Genomic DNA, 18,047 nt, shown 5'->3' on the forward strand with positions numbered 1-18,047 from the left:
TAGCAGTACCCACTTCTTTTCTGCTTAGAGCTTTTGGGTAATGGATGACTAGCTGTTGATAGATTTGACAACAATGGTAACTTTCCGTTTTTTGTGAATTGCCGTCCGCGCTGACCTCAGAGTCTGTGACTGTTCCATCTGGGCCGTAAATTTCAATCCTTGCTAAACGTTTCAAGTCCTTTATCTTGCATTCTTAAATGTTCAACCTTTGCCATTAATCAGGCAAAATGGAATTGCTGTGTGGAGACTGAAAGTGATAAGTGGGTGTATTGCAAGTCGCCTCAAATTATACATGCTTGTGTTCCATTAGCTTAATGAATGTGTGTGAATCGGGGTCGTAGGTGTCAAGGTGCATCGTAGCTGTTATTAAGCAGCCGCGTGAGCTACTTTGTGTCTGCTTCCGGTACGTCTGTGTTTTAGCAAACGTCTGTGCAGAAAAAAACAGACGGCCAGATTTTGTTTATTCATTTTCCCCGATCTAATGAAGACTCATGCCTTTTTGAGATGACTTGCCCATCTGGTTGGTAATCATCTCAGAGGAGTGAGGTGATAAGATTAGATGGAGAATAAAACACTTTCTCAACTGCAGTCGTCTCTGACCCATAACATTTTCCGCCCTTTTTTGACAACAAACTGCATCTGTACCAGTCGCAGTTGGGTTTGGTTTCCTCATCCTAATTCCACCTAATCCGGTGTAAAAACGAATTATTTATTTAAACTTGTATAATAAATGTTTTTCAGTGTTGTTATATGGAAATTCTGTCACTGCTTACTCACCCTCAGGTTGTTCCAAACCTGTATAGTGTACATTTCTCTGTTTGCTGATATTTTGAAGAATTTCAGTCAGTCAGTGTTCGAAGGGTGTAGGGCATTACTGTCTCTTGTGTTTGAAACTCCCTTATCAAAGGGAATGACTGGCCTAATGCTACCTTGCCAACGACGCACAAGCACTCTCAACCCATTTTTTATATTTCTTGTTCAATCCTGTCTAATTATTTCTTATTTCACCTTGTTTTATTACTCGACTTGCTATTTAATAAGGACATGTTTCAAGGAAACCTAAACAAGTAGCTTTTATTCATATTTTAATATAATTCTTCTTATATTTTAACCATCTTAAATCATATGGGTCACTGTCACAAGTAGTTTAAAACACATACAAACTTAATGATTGTTCTTACATTTGTAGGTATTTGCTTCAAAATGTAATGCGAGAACTCGTAATCCAGGATCATGTGATCACAAACTGAACTCACTTCCTTGATGTGATCATGGCAAGTACCTTCACGAAGGATCCTTCTGGGACGCATAACTGTTGTTAGGAAAATGCCCCGATATGCAGCGGAACGAGAAGGGGAAAGAGAAATGAACCGAACAGGCGATTTTGGGGGTTGAGTCTATTGCTCCCGGAGTTTGTTGCCCTGGCTCATAATTTCAAAGTACTGCAAATACAGTTCTATTGTAATTTTCGTTCACAAAAAACATTATTTTTAAGATAAGTACATATTTTTGCCACTACTGCATTACAGCCACATGTTTGGCAGGCTTTTTCCCGAATGAGCTCTTTCTAGTAAGTCTTTGGTCTAGGACTTGAAATAAGAGATGACCCAATGGAACTGGACCATGTTGTCTGCTCAGTCTATTACTTAATGCACTTCTGTGGCCTGTTAACTCTGATCTCAAGGTAGATATTGCCCTGATAAACTCCACCAGGCCTTAGTAAAAGTTGTCACACTCACCAACTCATGATGTTCCAACCCTGTATGACTTCTTTCGCAGAACACAATATATTTAAAAAAAGGTTGGAAACCAAACAATGTTGTCCCACATTTATGGATTGAAAATCAGCGAGACATATATCTCAAAATAATTTATTTTGTGTTCACCTGTATGACTCACTCTGCAGTGGAACTCTCCCTTTAACTTCGAAGGAAGTTTTGTCTCTGGTATGCAACGGTGCAAGATGAGTGACGACAACTTTGTAAATGAAGCGCACGACTGGGAATCTGCTAGTTGTGCCAATCTTAGTCTCAGTGATTCACGCTTTAATAATTTCAGATCATGTGGAGTGATTCACCTGCTGAAAACACTTGCCGTTCCTTACATTGCAGCACTGCTGTAGGATACACAGAATTCTGTGCATGAGTGATTATATTATTCAAAGTTGCTGCACAAAGCAGAGTTATATCATCCTTTTATTTTGAATTCCTCCCTCCCTCTTTTGTCCTCACTTTGTTCCACTTTTTCCCCTCTGTAACTGGAGTAGGCACTGGCTGGCCCAACCCGACGCTATCGTCTCCCCGAGCGGCTGTAACATGAGGCCAGCTGTGGATCTCTGTGGTGGGCCTCAGTCTGAAGCTGCACCATGGGCCACATTGCTTGACTTGATATTATTACACACACTCATGTTTAGCCTTCTCTTAATAAAAAAGCTTTCCTACTGTGCTGATCTCAGATCAGTTACCCCACCCTACCCTACCCTACCCCAACCCAACACCTCTACGAAAAACTGGTTCCCTTAAAGCGGGAATGGGACGGGAGGAGGAAATGAGAGAGCGCATTCCTGCCATGATTTATTAATGCTGTTCTTTTTCTATCCTTCTCATTCGCTTTCAGGTGCAGCCAGAATTCCTCCTGTGCTACTGATCTGAGAACAGCTTTGTCTCTAGATGATGCTAGTATTGTGAGTTGGTTGAAATCGTGTTGCAATGTAGCTGCCCTGATAGCACACATACATCTTGGGAGACGTCTATGAGATGCATTTTTCATTGTTTGCTCATCTGCAATACGTTTCATGTCATATAGACATCTAAAAGATGTCTGTGAGATGTTTATGATTTAGTAAACTTCCTTTTCTATGATGTTTATTAGATGTTTTTTACACGGCAGGCCTGTTAATCTTTAGCAGACATCTTACAGACATACCTGTGCCATTTGGATGAGAGTAAGACAGTTGTTGTAACTACTAATAGTTAGAAGTTACACATCTTGATTGTTGGCCAGGTTTAAGTTTGTCAGACTGCTTTTTCGTCTTCACTGCAGAAAAAGAAAAAAGGAAGCAACGTAAGATATTTATCTTATTTTTTCACTTAGGCAGACACTTGAAGAACATCTGTGAATGGTGTAAGGGGTTAATAAGATGTTTGTATCTTTTTGTATAAAATGTGCCTCACCCTCAGTCAGAACTAGATCGTTTTCAGCACAAAAGGAGGTGCAAAACATGTTGTTAGAACCAGATTTTTTATTTTTAAACTAGTTTTGTGAACTAGTGATTCAACCAAATATAGAAACATTTGGTTTTGTTTGCTGTATACACTTTCATATTTAGCTGAAAGTCACTGCAGTGCATTTTCTAAATGCACAAAAAGTTAATGTCATTTCTGGTAAACAAAACGTAACATAAAACATAACTTGAAGTAGCCTCCCTAGTGCTCCACATGGCTTTTGGTATCTTTGTAGGTCAAACTGGCTCAGCTGTATGAGCCAACACCATGTTGTGTGTGAGAGCCTTCTGTAACCACACTACAGTATATAGGTGCATTCTTCAGTTTCTGCACAGTACACCGTAAGAACTTGTTGTCTACAGAAAGCTACAGATTTCACACCCTTACATGAACTCTTTATTATGACAACCATTTTTTCCCCCTCGCCCTGCTGCACATTCACTACCTGCTAGGGATTTCCTCGAGTGAAAGAAAACTGGACTAAACTGGGGTGTGAAAGGCAGGCAGTTTTATTCTGTATGATTGGAAGCCTTGTTAGCAAGACTAGGTTAGGTCTGATTTCTGCTTTCCCCATACGTGGATTTCAATGGAATTGACCTTTTGTTATCTTGCTTTTCTAAGAAAACTTGCTCATTTCTTTAATATTTACCACCACCAGCGTTTGTTATTGCACTTGACGAAATCCCTGTATTTGTGTAAGAGAACCGCTATGTGCACACACAAGCTCTTGCCCTCACATCAGGTTTTTTGGTCGAGAGGTGTAAACTCCTCTGGAGAGTAACGGAGTATCAGATTTTCTTGACCCAGACACCAAGTACAGCTCCCTCATTGAGAACCCAGCCAGTGGGCCGAGGTTGGGGTTGTTTTGTGTTTTTTTAACACTTATTTCTGATCTCGACATTAGAGGTCTGTGGTTGGCTTTAGTCGTAGCAATTTCGTTCTTGAGATACTTTTTGGAAGAACCATTCCTTAAGAGATGGATTGCAGGCATACGTGCAACTAGGCCTGTGGCAATGACAGTTTTTCCTTGCCGATTATTTGAATCAGAAATAATTGCGATAGTTGATATTATTCTCATGTTATAAATATTTTATGCCACTGATTAAGTAATGATATAATATTTGCAAGTACACCCTTTTACAGAACAAATACTTTTTAATATAATTGTTGGATATTGACATGTAAATAATAACTGTGTAAATATTTTAAATCAAGAAAGCAGACACTTCGAGTCCTCAATTCTAATTGGTTGATTTACGTTTAGCTGTTATGAGGAAGTTTAGGGTAAGCAGAGCCCTTGACATGTGAACCATGGAGAGGGCAGCACGGTTGTATGTCATAATGTGGCCGTTTGAAATACACACTTGCCCAAATGAGCAATGAAAAACAATGTATCTTTATCTGGAACGACTTTTCCATTGGTGAAGTGCCCTTCAAAGTAACAAAAGCGGTGTATGAAATATGTCTAAGGTGTTTTCATAAATGAGACATGTCATATGTAACCTAACTGTCTTTAAGACCTCTCTCGGGCTCCAAATGCGTCTCTTGTTTTAATCAGTTGTGTTGCTGTTTTCGTTACCTTCTAAAAGAGTAGAGCGTCTTGTTCAAGTGCTCCTTTCTTTTCATATCGGAGTGGGAGGTTTGCGGCTTTGACACCACTCGATTACTAATCCGAACTGGCTTTATTCATCAGCGACATGTTGCATCACCAAAAACTACCGACGTCGAGTCGATAAATTGACTATTGCGACTACGTGCAACAGAATTAGTCATGCTCTGCACCTCCAGGTAACTTTTGATTTGGATTCATAAAATAGTTCGAGGTCGTAAGGTTGGCAAAGCTGTTTGACTTTGGGAAACGTAATACTTGCTTAACTTTGTTCAGCTGGATCTAAATGTTGAGGATTGGTTTGAGGGTTTGCTGTCTTTTCTTGGCAGCTTGATGGTTTAGTATAGATGCTGTATACTGTTCTGTGCTTCCAGTCGTATTAATGGACTTTGGACTTTTGACTTGATGGTCTGTTGTTTGAGTTGTTCAAGCTGGAAAGAGTGTTGCGTGGCTGCTTTCAAAAAGAACATGACCCTCCTGAACATGACAGAGAGCATTTTTGAGAACATTATAACATTACCTCACATCCTCAGAATAACACAGATTAGTTGTCATCACTGGGGTGGGTTTTGTTTGCCTCGTGGTTTGTGTTGGCAGATAAAACTCTGCATACATATGTCACAATTTTTCACTAACTCAGTGTTTTTGACCAAGTCAAGGGTTGTGGGAACCTCTGTGGGAAAAGTTTCAGACTCCCTTGTTGTCAACACTTTTTGTTGTTCTCTACAATAGGGTTAAAAAGTCAGAAACCACGATTAAAGGCTTTCACATTATTATTATTATTATTGCAAATGAACTGCTCATTATGACTTTATAGATTGATTTGTCAAGGTCAGTGGCATTTGTTTTGTAACTGAAATGTTTCGATATTTATAACATGTCTTTGTTAATGCATATCTTTACTTTATAACATGTAATAGCTCTAATGTATCTACAAAAAACAGACTTTGTTAAGAAGTTGATGGCAAAACATAGTGAGTTTATAAGCTTCGACCTTGGTATTAATCGTTTGAGTGCCATTGTATGGACAGTTGGACACACATCCACAAGACATTTCTCAAAATATGTTCTTTTGTGATCCACAGAACAAGTTATCATGTACAGGCAAATACATTATATTTTTTGGTGAACCGTCCCTTTAAGCCTATGGAGTTAATTATTAATAACAAGGGAAAAACAAATGGTGTAATTAATAAATGTATATTGGTAGAACGCAGCCTGTTACTGGAGGGTTGTTTATCTGTTTTATCATTGAGATTTGAGCATTCGGTTCACTTGAGTAATTTCAGATTGAGGCATGTGTGTCATGGCATCCAGGTTTTCTGTTCCTGCCATGTTTTATTTGTTTCTTGTTTAGCTGCTTTTGTCAAATAGTTTCCTCATCAAATCCGAGCCAAAGAAGTCTGTCTTTTGGTATGAAAATGTTGGTGTAAATTGGAAATAAATGGTGTATGTGAGCTGACACTTTCTCTGGAGCCTCTCTCCGGTCACACCTACTAAAGTGCATTTCGATTTATTCTTATATCCTGTATAGTATAGATGTGCATAGTGGGATAACATCTGCTCATTCAAGAATGATTCAAAATATAAACACTTTCAAAATGTCTACCACCTTCAACTGAAAGGGCAGTTTTAGTAAACTAAAAACCTGGTTTCAAAAGGTTTTTATTCACCTTATTTATATTTGAGTGTGGCAGTCCTTAACTGAAATAACGTTATGTATATTTGTTAACAAATTATACCCTTTAGGGCCTGGAGATACAGTATTTGTTAAATATTCGATATTTTTAAGATAATTGTGCTGAAGGTATAAAATGACAGAATATCCCAAATAATAATATTGTTGGGAATAAAGAGTGATGTGTCGCTAATGGCACTAGGGGCATTGTTTCGGTTTTAGAAAGCAGATTGTAAACATGTCATGTAGTGAAATTCGCACGATTTATGTGTTAAAAGCACAAACAAGTATTGAATGTTTGAGGTGTACTGTTTTATACTGTCCGAATGTGAAAAGTTACAGGGATATCAAATGATACTGCCCATCTCTTTCTCTAGTTCATGTTTACTGATGTTTTAATTCCCCGTTTTTACTATATTCAAATTGATTATATATTCTTTCTTACTAGGCAACTGTCTAGTTGAACAGTTGAGGTTCATGTTATCTCTCATTATGATTCCTGATGAATTTCTAATGATGGTCTTAAACTCTCTTTCTCTATTCACAGGGCCCAGAAGTGGAGAACCTCATTTAAAGGACACACAGCTTCCAGACGTCTGAATCGTACGTAAATAGAACTAATATTTCTTTTCATTGCATTACTTTAAGTTACTGAAGGAGTTTTTCATTACATCACATCTCAGGTGAGAGGCACACTTGGTTAAGGGATGTGAATCATTTCCTCATAGCTAATTGCCCATAATTATTTATGTTCATGTGCTGTTATTGTGTTCATTTGTAATTAAATGCTCTGACATGAGTAATCTCACTAGGTGTGTGTATGTTGAGCACACGGTACAGTTTGTTTGCACATTCTATAGATCTCCAGTCATTGTGTGATAACTAAGAAAGGAGAGCTTGAATGAAGAATGAAGGTATATTTTACTGTCACAGTTTCTGTCGGTTAAACGTGAAATAAGAATTACAATGCCAATTGTTAATGAAATATTGTAATGAGTATCCATCGTAGCAGTGACATGGCCAGAATATAATTTGAGGGGCCCATTATGTATATGTATAGGTTTCTATCTATTACTCAAATGATACACCTGTATTATACAGCTATTAAACAGCAAAAAACAGAAACATAACCTTCTTAATCTGGTCCTCTTGGCCCCCCACTCTGCATATTTTGCATCTCTCTCGTTTAACACACCTGATTTAAATCACCAGCTGTCGTTTGAAAAGCGCTCCATGAATTAACTGGGCTCAGATGTACATGATCCCTACACAGTGTTCAGTGCTCTCTACTCCCTGAACGCAGGAAATTGGCAGGAGTTTGCTTCTGAAGTTAACTTCATATCACTGACACGTCCACTCCAATGCCATTTAGGTCCCCTTCGCAGGGCTCTTACTGGCGAAGTGAACACTTTTTTGAAGCAGTAAGAGACGCACACAAAATATGCAGAGGGGAGTATACAAAATATGCAGAATATGCTAGGTCCCCTCAGGCCCCCTCGTGGCTACGTTTCTGCATCGTACGGCTTGGGCGGAGCATCCGTTAACTCCTCCCCTTCAACTGTCAGTCTGCCGCCAGTTCCATTTAAAAATGCAATGGCTGTTTTTATACATCCAATCAAATTACAGAGAACGAATGCCACGCCCACTTTTTAAACTGATTTAATTTTATTTCACTCAAAGTAAAAACGATCGCAAATTCTGGTTCACTGGGACTTTAAATATGGTCTATGCTCCCAAGAGTAATTCTTCTAAACGTACAATTATTTCACAGTGCGATGCCAGCAACTCTTACACTGGATATTCTTTCTGAATTGCACTCAACAGATGGAACAAATTTTGTGCAGAAGGCAGACTAGAAAATGTGTGGCAGGAAATCTTGATTCAGATCTAAGTGAATGGGCGCTGTTTCAGCGTGGTCCATCCAAATGTCTATTGTTTTAGGGAACTGAAGCTGCGTGGAAATACTCCGTGTTGATTAGTGCGTCAGACACACTTAATACCGTTGATAGCTTAAATTCTTAGCGGTTGTGTGTTGTTGATTTGCTTTCCGTCCTTCTATTTTGACAAGTACAAATAAACAGCTTATATGCCAATAATAGGCATGTTAATTGTGAGAATTGGTCCCTATACTAAAGTGTTACCATTGACACTATATTTAATATAAAAGAATATTTATATTATCTGAATATTTCAGAAGACCTATATATCGCTGGTCCGGAAGAACCTGCTGTTTCAGACACTGAACTTTTGAACAAAATACAAACTATATAATTTATAACCAAATCAAATTGTTAAAGTCACCGTGAAACGGAAGTTGCGATTGACTTCTTTTCCGTATCGTGACGTGTATCCGAGTGAAACGGCTTCTGAAAATAGAAAGAAAATATTTGGACATTATAGTACTAAACTGTGTAAAACAGGCCTTTTTTATTGGAACTTTCGGTTTGATGTGGACTTTAATTTGTGTTTTAAATGAATTGTTTCTGTGGTCATATTCAAAAGATTTGCTTAAGGACAATACAGCGTAGTACAGTGTTTGTTTGTTTGAAATGAATCCCCCCGTTGGCTGTAACTTTTGTTGAGTTGAGCTATTCAGAGTGGAAGTTTGTCATCTTGTCTTGGATGTGATGTTTATGACATTCATAGGATGAAAGACAGGAGAAAGAAAATGACGGTGCAGAGACCCACCCACCCAGCCTTTGTCCCTGGGGTTGAAGGAAGTAGCATTTCACACTCGCCCCCCCCCCCCCCCCCAAAGTTGGTCACACATTTATAGATGTGTGTGTTTGAAATCGGCTGCCTTGAGTTTTTAATGAATGTGTTCCCATGTTTGTTGTTTTGTCTCTGTCTGCATTTTGGGGGTTGTGTGCTCGGCCTTACCTGCAGGTGATTAATAATGTATTTCTAGTCATGCTATTGTGAATTAAAGGTAAACGGATATGTTACGGAAGGGGGTGCTTTTTCATTGATGAATTTTTAAAGAGCTCGGCCACTAGAGGACACTGGTCCGTTTATTATATCTTGCTTTGAAAAGGTGCGTCAAGCTGAGAGGGCGAAAATGAGAGAGGCGGCGGCGTGAGAGAAATAGCGAGGCAGAACGAGGCTGACAGTCTCCTAATATGAAATGTTATATCAGTGATGAATAATGCATAAGCTGTGGATGCTGCACAATATGGTTTGGATAGGAGTTTTTAGTTTAACCTGAATGCAGGCCAGAGCTTCTTACAGCCCCTTGAGACTTTAAGCTTATCCTTGCAACTGGCACGTGGATCACTTGGCACGTTTTGCATTTTGCTTAATTGTTTTTCATGTTATACTGTAGTTCATTTAGAAGTTATGGAATGTAATACCATATATGTGTATGTGTATGTTGCGATCAACGATTGAAAAGTCTACAATAAAGGCTTCTTAAAACCGACTTCTAAAAGAAGATTTCAATCTTGACTCAGTAGTGCATTTGTGTATACATGGGGCTTGTATGTTATGGCTATATCTATATATAATATATGTATATTAATTCTATTTTTCTTTGCGTTTTGCGATGTTGTAGAGGCTAGATATTTTAATAAGATCCTTTTTAATGCAATGCACAACTCTTTCGGTAACTTGACCGTCTAACACTAAACCTCCTTCCTCAGTTTTTCTCTTTCATTCGCTCTTCTGTTCATTCTTTAATAATTCAGGCTTTCTCTGTGTGGTTGATCAGAGAAGCCGTAACTGCAGCTATTTAGTCCGCACGACTCGAGTGGCGTAATCCAACTGTCCATTTATTTACCCTTCTGTTGAAACACAAGCTGGATAACGCTCATCTCTTCTCCAACCATAAGATGACTGCAGTTGTAGGCCTATTCTAAGGGACAAGCCAAGAGACAGGAAAAACCTGGATAAAAGAAAACTTCTATGAGTACAACAATAGCCTTTGTGTAATTGTTACTCTGAGGCGAGTATTATGCAAGTTTCTTACAAGTTATTTTTAGGATTCTTGATACAGGGGCTTCTTTCTGCTGGAGTAACTTGAAGTGTTTTAAGTGTATAAGAGGAGAGCAGTTGTCGGCTGTCTACATGATGTATTTCAGTGCACCATAAGGTATTCTGAGGACACACAACAGACATGCTCAGAAATGACGGCTGGCTCAGTAGGTTCTGATATGAGGCACTCTAACTTATTTTCCTCTCCAGTCTATTGAAAAAATGGCCAGTCTTACTCCGGTCGGTATTTTCATTCATGTTTCGGAAGCTCTGTTTAAAAACAGGAAATAGATTCAGCAAACTGCAGTTAGCCCAGCCTGCCCTCCTGTTGTGAGGACAGGAAGCTAATTTCACTCACGGTTGCTGTGGCTACTCAAGTGTTTGGTCCAGAGCCCCACCAGAGGGCAGTATATGCAGCTGCATGTCTCTGTCTTTAAAGAGCTCAGTCAAACCTCCCGTGTGTATTAGGCTTGCATTTAATTTTCAAACAGTCCTTTAATACTTTATAAACCTTTCTAAACATTCTGTGTGAACATTGTTTATAAATTCTGATTAACTTTTGGTTTTTATGAACTTGGAGATTTAGTTTTTCCAACTATATCTATACATCAAGATGCAAGTTTAATTTTCTTTTTTTATTAATTTGTAATTTACTTTCAGTTTGTCTACTTTCATTAGGTAATGCGCCATATGCTTCATATAAAACAAAATATGCATACTTAACAGTGCCTTGAGTCAGCAGAAAGTGTGAGATGTAGTATGTTTTTGCTCTGGGATGCGAGTCCTGTTTAACTGTAATGTGAGGTATTGCTGTGGTGACTTTGTTATTGGTTTAGTAAACTGACTAATAGACTTAAGACAGGATAAAGATTTTCCAAAGCCAGCAGATGCTGGACTTGATGCTGCGGTACATCTTGCCTGATGGCAGCAGTGACGGCCGCTCATAGTCTAGGTCACTGGAGTCTTTCACAGGATGTTTAAGCTTTGCTTACAATCCACCTGGTATATCTTGTAGGAAGAAAAGCTCAACTACAACATACATCTTTATTATTAAAGGGATAGTTCACCCAAAAATGAAAATTCTGTCATCATTTACAGATTGTTCCAAACCCGTATAAGTTACTTGTCAGTGTCAGTAACCAAACAGATCTCATCCCCCATTGGTTCCCATAGTATTTCTTCCCTACTATGGCAGGAATGAGATCATACTGGATAGTGACATTGTTCTGCTGAACACAAATTAAGATATTTGGAACAAACACATTTACCGGTAACCTGAGGGGGAGTAAATGATGACAAAATGTAACATTTTCTATCCCTTTTAGTGGGTTGTTGTGCATTAAAGGCAGAATATGCAGTCCTGTCCAGAAAAGTTTTTTCCATCCCACTGCGCACCCTCTTCAAACAGACATCATACGTCATCAGCGCGCCCATGTGCGATGTGCATGCATCAGAAAAAAGCCGGAGATAGAACAGGTACCTGGAGATGTTTGTTATTGTAGTAATGGAATTCACTTTGAACTGTAATGTTTTCTCACTGGTGAATGTGACTCCACTTGAACCGATCCAACAGCGCCCGCTCATGTGTTTTGGAGGAGGCGTGGCTTTGGATGGTGATTCGCGAAAGCGTGGAATCGTATGATTGCTCTGCTAGCAGGCAAAGGTTAGCATTCTCCAGATTATCTACTCTGCCTTTAAATGATATGAGGAAATGTGACACCCACAAAAATTAGATAATCGTATCCTTGAAGTGCCCTTGAGGGGTTTTTTTTTCGTCAAGGAAAGCAATATAATGTATTGTCTTATTAAAGAAACACTAATTTTCTCGTTTACCTGCTCCCTAATATCTAGAAGCAAAGTTGTTCTCTGTGATGGTCTGGAACAGATCGAGAAGATAATGATTACAGTCCTGTTTAACTTTCATTCTTGTTAAATGGCTGCCATAGACGAGAGGTCCGGACATCATAACGAAATGCCCACCTTTTACAATCTAAATGAGGAGATATTTAACGTTGTGCTGCTTTATCAGTGTTATTCTGAAGTTTAGTTTATAATAAACTGAGGGTGCTGGCCTGTTTCGACGGGCTGAGAACTATCGGCATGGATTGTGACGTGGACTGCAAACAAGCATTTTTCAAACTAACCTAAGTGTGCTAGGTTCGACACAAGAGAACTTAACCCACTTTAAAAACTAAAGACAATGTGTAAATAAAGAGAACATGGTTTCTTTCACATCTTTCTGCACTCACACTGGTCTGCCTTTATTTCTTTCAAATAGGAAGTCTAGTCCTTCATGCGATTGTTTTATGTAGAAGTTTGTAAGTAGCAAGGCTTTTTCTTCTGTAAAAGCGTGTGGCACTTCACTGTCAGGAGCAGCAGGCCATGAATCTTCATACAAGCGTGTGCTTGTGTCTTAGTGTGCAGGTGTTCAGATGACTCAGATTCACCACGGCATATTGGCACAGTCAGTCTTATAAATGGCAAGTAATGGTCCCCTCCTGCTCTTGGCGCGCTTGTGCTGTTGAGATGCCGCAAACCACCCTTTTTGATGTTGGCACCAGCAGGTGTCCGTTCGTGCCAGCCAGAATACCAGCTGACCGTTAGACTAAAGCCACCCGTTCATGGGAGTCAAGCACAGGCAATTAATCTTGGGAAGCCATATCATATAGGGTTAGAGGTTTGTTTTATTGGTTTAAGAAAGTATCTGTGGATTTATTTGTGAGGAATGTTCGTCCTTCTATTGCAGTCTTGCGATCGTTTCATGTCGTAATGCTGTTTGAAAGGCAAGGTGCATGTTACGTTGACCTTACATTTCTGTTATATTCAAGACCTTTTCCCACAGCTGTCTAAAGGTCATTTGAAGCGACTGTCTGTGAGATTTGAAAACGCTATACAGAATAATTATATTATATACAGAAAACTTAGCCCATCTTGGGTGAAACACTGCCAGTTAAGAATTAAGTGTATTGTTCTCTTCAGGAAATGTAGAAACCAGGCATCATTTACTTTGCTGCATGTCTGTTTCCCTTCCATCCTTTCTCTCTCTGTCCCATTTACCTTTAACTACCCTCCTTGATTCTGTCACATTCCTTCCTGTCATCCATCCTCTCTTCCTCTCACTTGTTTATGGAGTAATCTTGAGCGCTCTCTCAGTGAAATCCACACTCTGAGATCACACTGGATCGATGTGAAAGCAGGGAGCTGACACAGTGAAAAGCAATATTCATAAATAATGTACAACGTTGAAGACAGCGCATTCTTTAACCTCTTCTGTCCTTCCTTCGCTAGAAAGACAATAGGCCATCCACAGCTTTAATCTGGAACTCAAAGAGTTACTCCTTTAAAGCTGCAGTTTGATCATGTTAGGTAAAATTCGGTAATGGTATATAAATAATTTGTGTCCTTTTAGAGACGAACAGTGCGGAATCAACTGTATATGGCGTCGTCTTCAACTTTTATTGAACGTATATGTTAAGTGTCAGTTAGCAGTCACTTTAAGTACACCTTAAAACTGCTTTGTAGCATTTGCTCTCTTCCTTGGAGACCTGACTAAGTTTTCAGGAAATATTGTGTAATTAATATGAGACAGCATCTTCCCAGCATCTGTGGAATCGTGCAGATTTACCACGGATAATAATTGTAACTTCTTCCTCAGTTTGTCAGAACAAACAAACATTGCGTTAAAGGGGTGATATGACACAGCTAAAGCAAAAAATATTGTTTGTTTTAGATGTAATGCAATGTGTATACGCGATTAAATGTTCAAAAACGCAGTATTTTCCACATACCGTGCATGTTTGTATCTCCTCTTTGCCATTTTCTCTGAAAATACCAGTTAACCAGTGCGTAGTGATTGGTCGAATACTGCAAGTGTGTGATGGAAGTATAATTCCTCTTACTATATTTGGAAATTGAAGATGATCAAGCCGATATATCAACATTGCCAGCGCGACTTGAGCAGGATGTCAAGGACTGGTAAGGGTTTGTTAAAAAAATATGATGTTAAATAGTTAAAAACTATAGCTATTGTAAGTGTTTTACCTTTTATATACGAAGTTATAAAGATTTGCAGTTTTTGATCAACCAGTGTTAAGCCATATCTCGTCGTGACTCAACAAAGACAATAAATCCCATTACAAACACGACATTTGTTGCCTCTTGTTGGAACATAATTACCGATTATTAGGACTTTTTTCATGTTGTGCACATCCCTGCATTTGCAGCTCATGCAAAGAAACAACATGCTCTACAAAAACACGACAAACTCAACTCGCGTTATTCGTAAGAAAATCAAATCCAGGTTCGGGAAGGAATCATCTGTGAAATGCGCTTTTCTGGAACAGTATGGTAAATAAACATTATTTTTAAGTTGTCTCATCTTTTGGAAGGGCAAACAAGGAGGCCTTCCTTTCGCAAACAAAACACACAGCGTCTCCACGACATGGCTGCAGCGGCGACCATACAATGAGATTTACAAGTACACCCACCTTATTTGCGTATACATTTGGGTGGTCTTTTAGTCAAGTCATACCATGAGTAGTGTTGGGCGGTATGACCAGGATTCATGACGGTTGCAGATCCTCTTAACAACAACTTGTAACTACACAATGTAACCAATCCCCTTCCCCTATTATAACAGCAAAGTTTAGACTACTTTAATAACTGAATAGCATGCCACGGTAACTTACGTACATTATTTAAGCAAAAAATATGGAGAAAAACAGCTAGAAATGATCCATATCTATGGGTAGGACTGGTGCTCCCAACTTCAAGTGAATGTGCACCCACCTGAAAATTAAAACCATCTGTCTGAATTGTTGAATACGAAATAGTGACAATTTTACTATTAAAACATGCATGCGATGTCTGCTGTTTACATAGTCACAGATGCATGATTTCCTGAATTCTTTTTTAAAATCAACAATTGCTTGAATTACATATGTGAGAGGAAATCGATCACATCATGCTGTCAATCCTCATCATAGCATACAGAGAAACGGGTAAACCTAGAAACACATCATGTTATAAGCTCACATTGAGCAGGTATGAGGGGAACACGCTTGCTTTTTGAGTGAATTGAATGTAACGTAATTCGAATTTGCAATTGCTACAGCATGAACGGAATATGGAACGTTATTGCTCATGCGTTTAGCTCATGTTTATATAAAAATGATGAGACTGTAGTGCCGTGGCATAGAAAGACTCATTATGTGTGAATGGCCGGTAACAGTGCACCAGTGAAAAGGGACCCCGCTGAAACAGTGTTGCGCTGTGCTGTGTTCCGCACATTGTTTAAGCTACATACACCGGTAATGCGGTATGTAAAGAATTCATATAATAACAAAAATGTGAACCGGTATATACCAACCTGACCCCTTTAAGTAAGGTGGATAATGCGTTTTGAAGGAAGTAGCTAGCAGACTTCAACTGTCCATTAAGTGGTACAAGCCAGTATAAATAAGCTATAGACTGTGCGCACGCACCTGGACTGCCGTTAACTTCGGTCTTTGTTTGTTTATAGGTCAGGATATAACCATTTATATGTAATTTAATTTATGGTGATAATCTTTTATATTATTATTTTATTGTACAATAATTGTATTAAATAAACAATTTGTTGAATTTTTTGTATGGTACTTTTATTTAATAAACAATTTGTTGAATGGGTCCTGTTGTCGCATTTAAAGAAACCATATGGACTTGGACTTAAAAAACGGCTTGTTATAAGAAATAATGTACAGTATTATTTGCGAATGTGTACCAAATATCATGGGCAGTCCAAGAATAAGCGCATGCAGTTCATAAACGTAAACGTTTGTTGTTACTTTGAATCGATCTATATATAGATCAACAAGCTATTTTATTATTTTGGTAAGCAGAGGAATAGTTGAAAGTACCATGTAAAGTACCAAGAACATTTGCCAGCTAAAGCTGTACTTAAAAGTATCTGAACAAATATTAAATAGCAACAACATGCGTTAATGCAACCAGTTTGAAAATGGCTTGGTTTCTTTTAATCTTAAATTCAAGTTTACCCGGTAACATTCACAATTTACTAATACACAATTAAAGTTTAGAGGAGTTATTTACGTATTTTGTGAAGTTATGAACGCGCATAGCAGGACAGAGCAAGGCGAGGATTTCTGTTTATAAAGCATATCATTTTTTTTTTAAATGACCGATCGTTTCACTAGATAAGACCCTTATTCATCGTCTGGTATCGTTTAAAGCCCTTTGAAACTGCACTGAAACCGTTTGGAGTCCATTAAAGAGAAAAATCCTGGAATGCACCCGTTCTTGGACGGTATTTACGTAACTTTTTTTTGTTTGGTTACAATGTCTACATTTACATTTATTCATTTGGCAGAGGCTTTTATCCAAAGCTACCTACAAGTAGGAGAGCATTTAAACATGCTAAACAGTACCGTTAGTTTACAAGGAGGATTAAAGCTGCAGTAAGCAATGGAGAGAATTGCTTCATACCTTTGTTTTGATATGACGATCAAAAATCCAATCCAATCTTGTCGCAGCTGTGTATAAAGTCCATGAAAATCGTTTAGTCAAAAATACATCCAATGAAATCTTTGTCCTCAGAAGCGTTATAATACGATGAAATATTGATATATAATCCACTGTTTACATCAGATTTCGTCTGAACGTTATCTGTGTGTGGCCTTAGCGTTTTTTTATTGCTCACTGGACCATTCACAAGCGAGCTGCCCCTGACGCACCAGTTACTCAGAGTTACGGACCTGCGTTGCTTCCATGTTGTTGCTGTTATTACGTTCAGGTGCTTTTCTAATGTGTATTGGCCGTCACAGTTGTGTTTGGAGGCTAACTGCGGGGTCAGCATATGTAAAGACCATCATCCTGAATGCCCGGTTAATTTGGATCGCTGTTTTTGGAAAAGGCACAAGTCAGTACAAATTTTTTTCCGACAAGGTTTTTTGTCAATTGTCCATAACATCTTTAGACATGTGTTATTGTTATCATTGCATTTCTGCATGCCGCTGACATGTTTAACATAATATAATGGTGTTATGCAACAAATAATTTTATCAAAATGTCTTCATTTCAATGTACTTCAACTTTTTATTTTTTAACTTATGACAAATTGAAGTGAATACAGATCATTTTCATGGCTTGGGCCTAGATTGGGGGTGCGCTTCAAGAGTTTAAGACGGTCCGTATCTTCAACTGAGATTATTGCATTGCATTTTTCCTTTTGTTTTATGACATCTCTGACTGTCACCGTTGAAAGAATTGAACGAGTTTAACCACATTAACACAGACTACTGATCCCAGAAAATTGACTGAGTGCCTACTGTGTCAACGCAAACGCATCCCGGATTGATCCGAAAAGAGATTCCGGATAGGGGACCTAGTTACATTAATGGGATCAGTCACAGAAAGTGCACCGTGTGAACAAAAGACAGAAACAAAGCCTTAAAAGCTGTGTAGTGGTGACACACATATATAATAAATCGTAAATGATTTGGCTATGACAACAAATATAGGTAAGCGTGTAATTTTTGTTTATTAGTAAACCGAAAACAAAAAAATAAGG

The 18,047-nt window shown here is 38.5% G+C and overlaps 1 protein-coding gene across 1 annotated transcript in view; it reads left to right on the top strand.

Moving 5' to 3' along the window:
* fbxw7 (F-box and WD repeat domain containing 7) overlaps window positions 1–18,047 on the top strand; it is a 125,693-nt gene that overhangs the window by 20,325 nt on the left and 87,321 nt on the right. The window contains exon 2 of the mRNA XM_079462764.1: window positions 7,059–7,114. The gene's annotated coding sequence lies outside the window, so the exon portion shown is untranslated. The remainder of the gene's footprint in view (window positions 1–7,058; window positions 7,115–18,047) is intronic.

This window comes from Barbatula barbatula, assembly GCF_947034865.1.
Source record: "Barbatula barbatula genome assembly, chromosome: 8".
In the NCBI taxonomy this organism is placed as follows: Eukaryota; Metazoa; Chordata; class Actinopteri; order Cypriniformes; family Nemacheilidae; genus Barbatula; species Barbatula barbatula.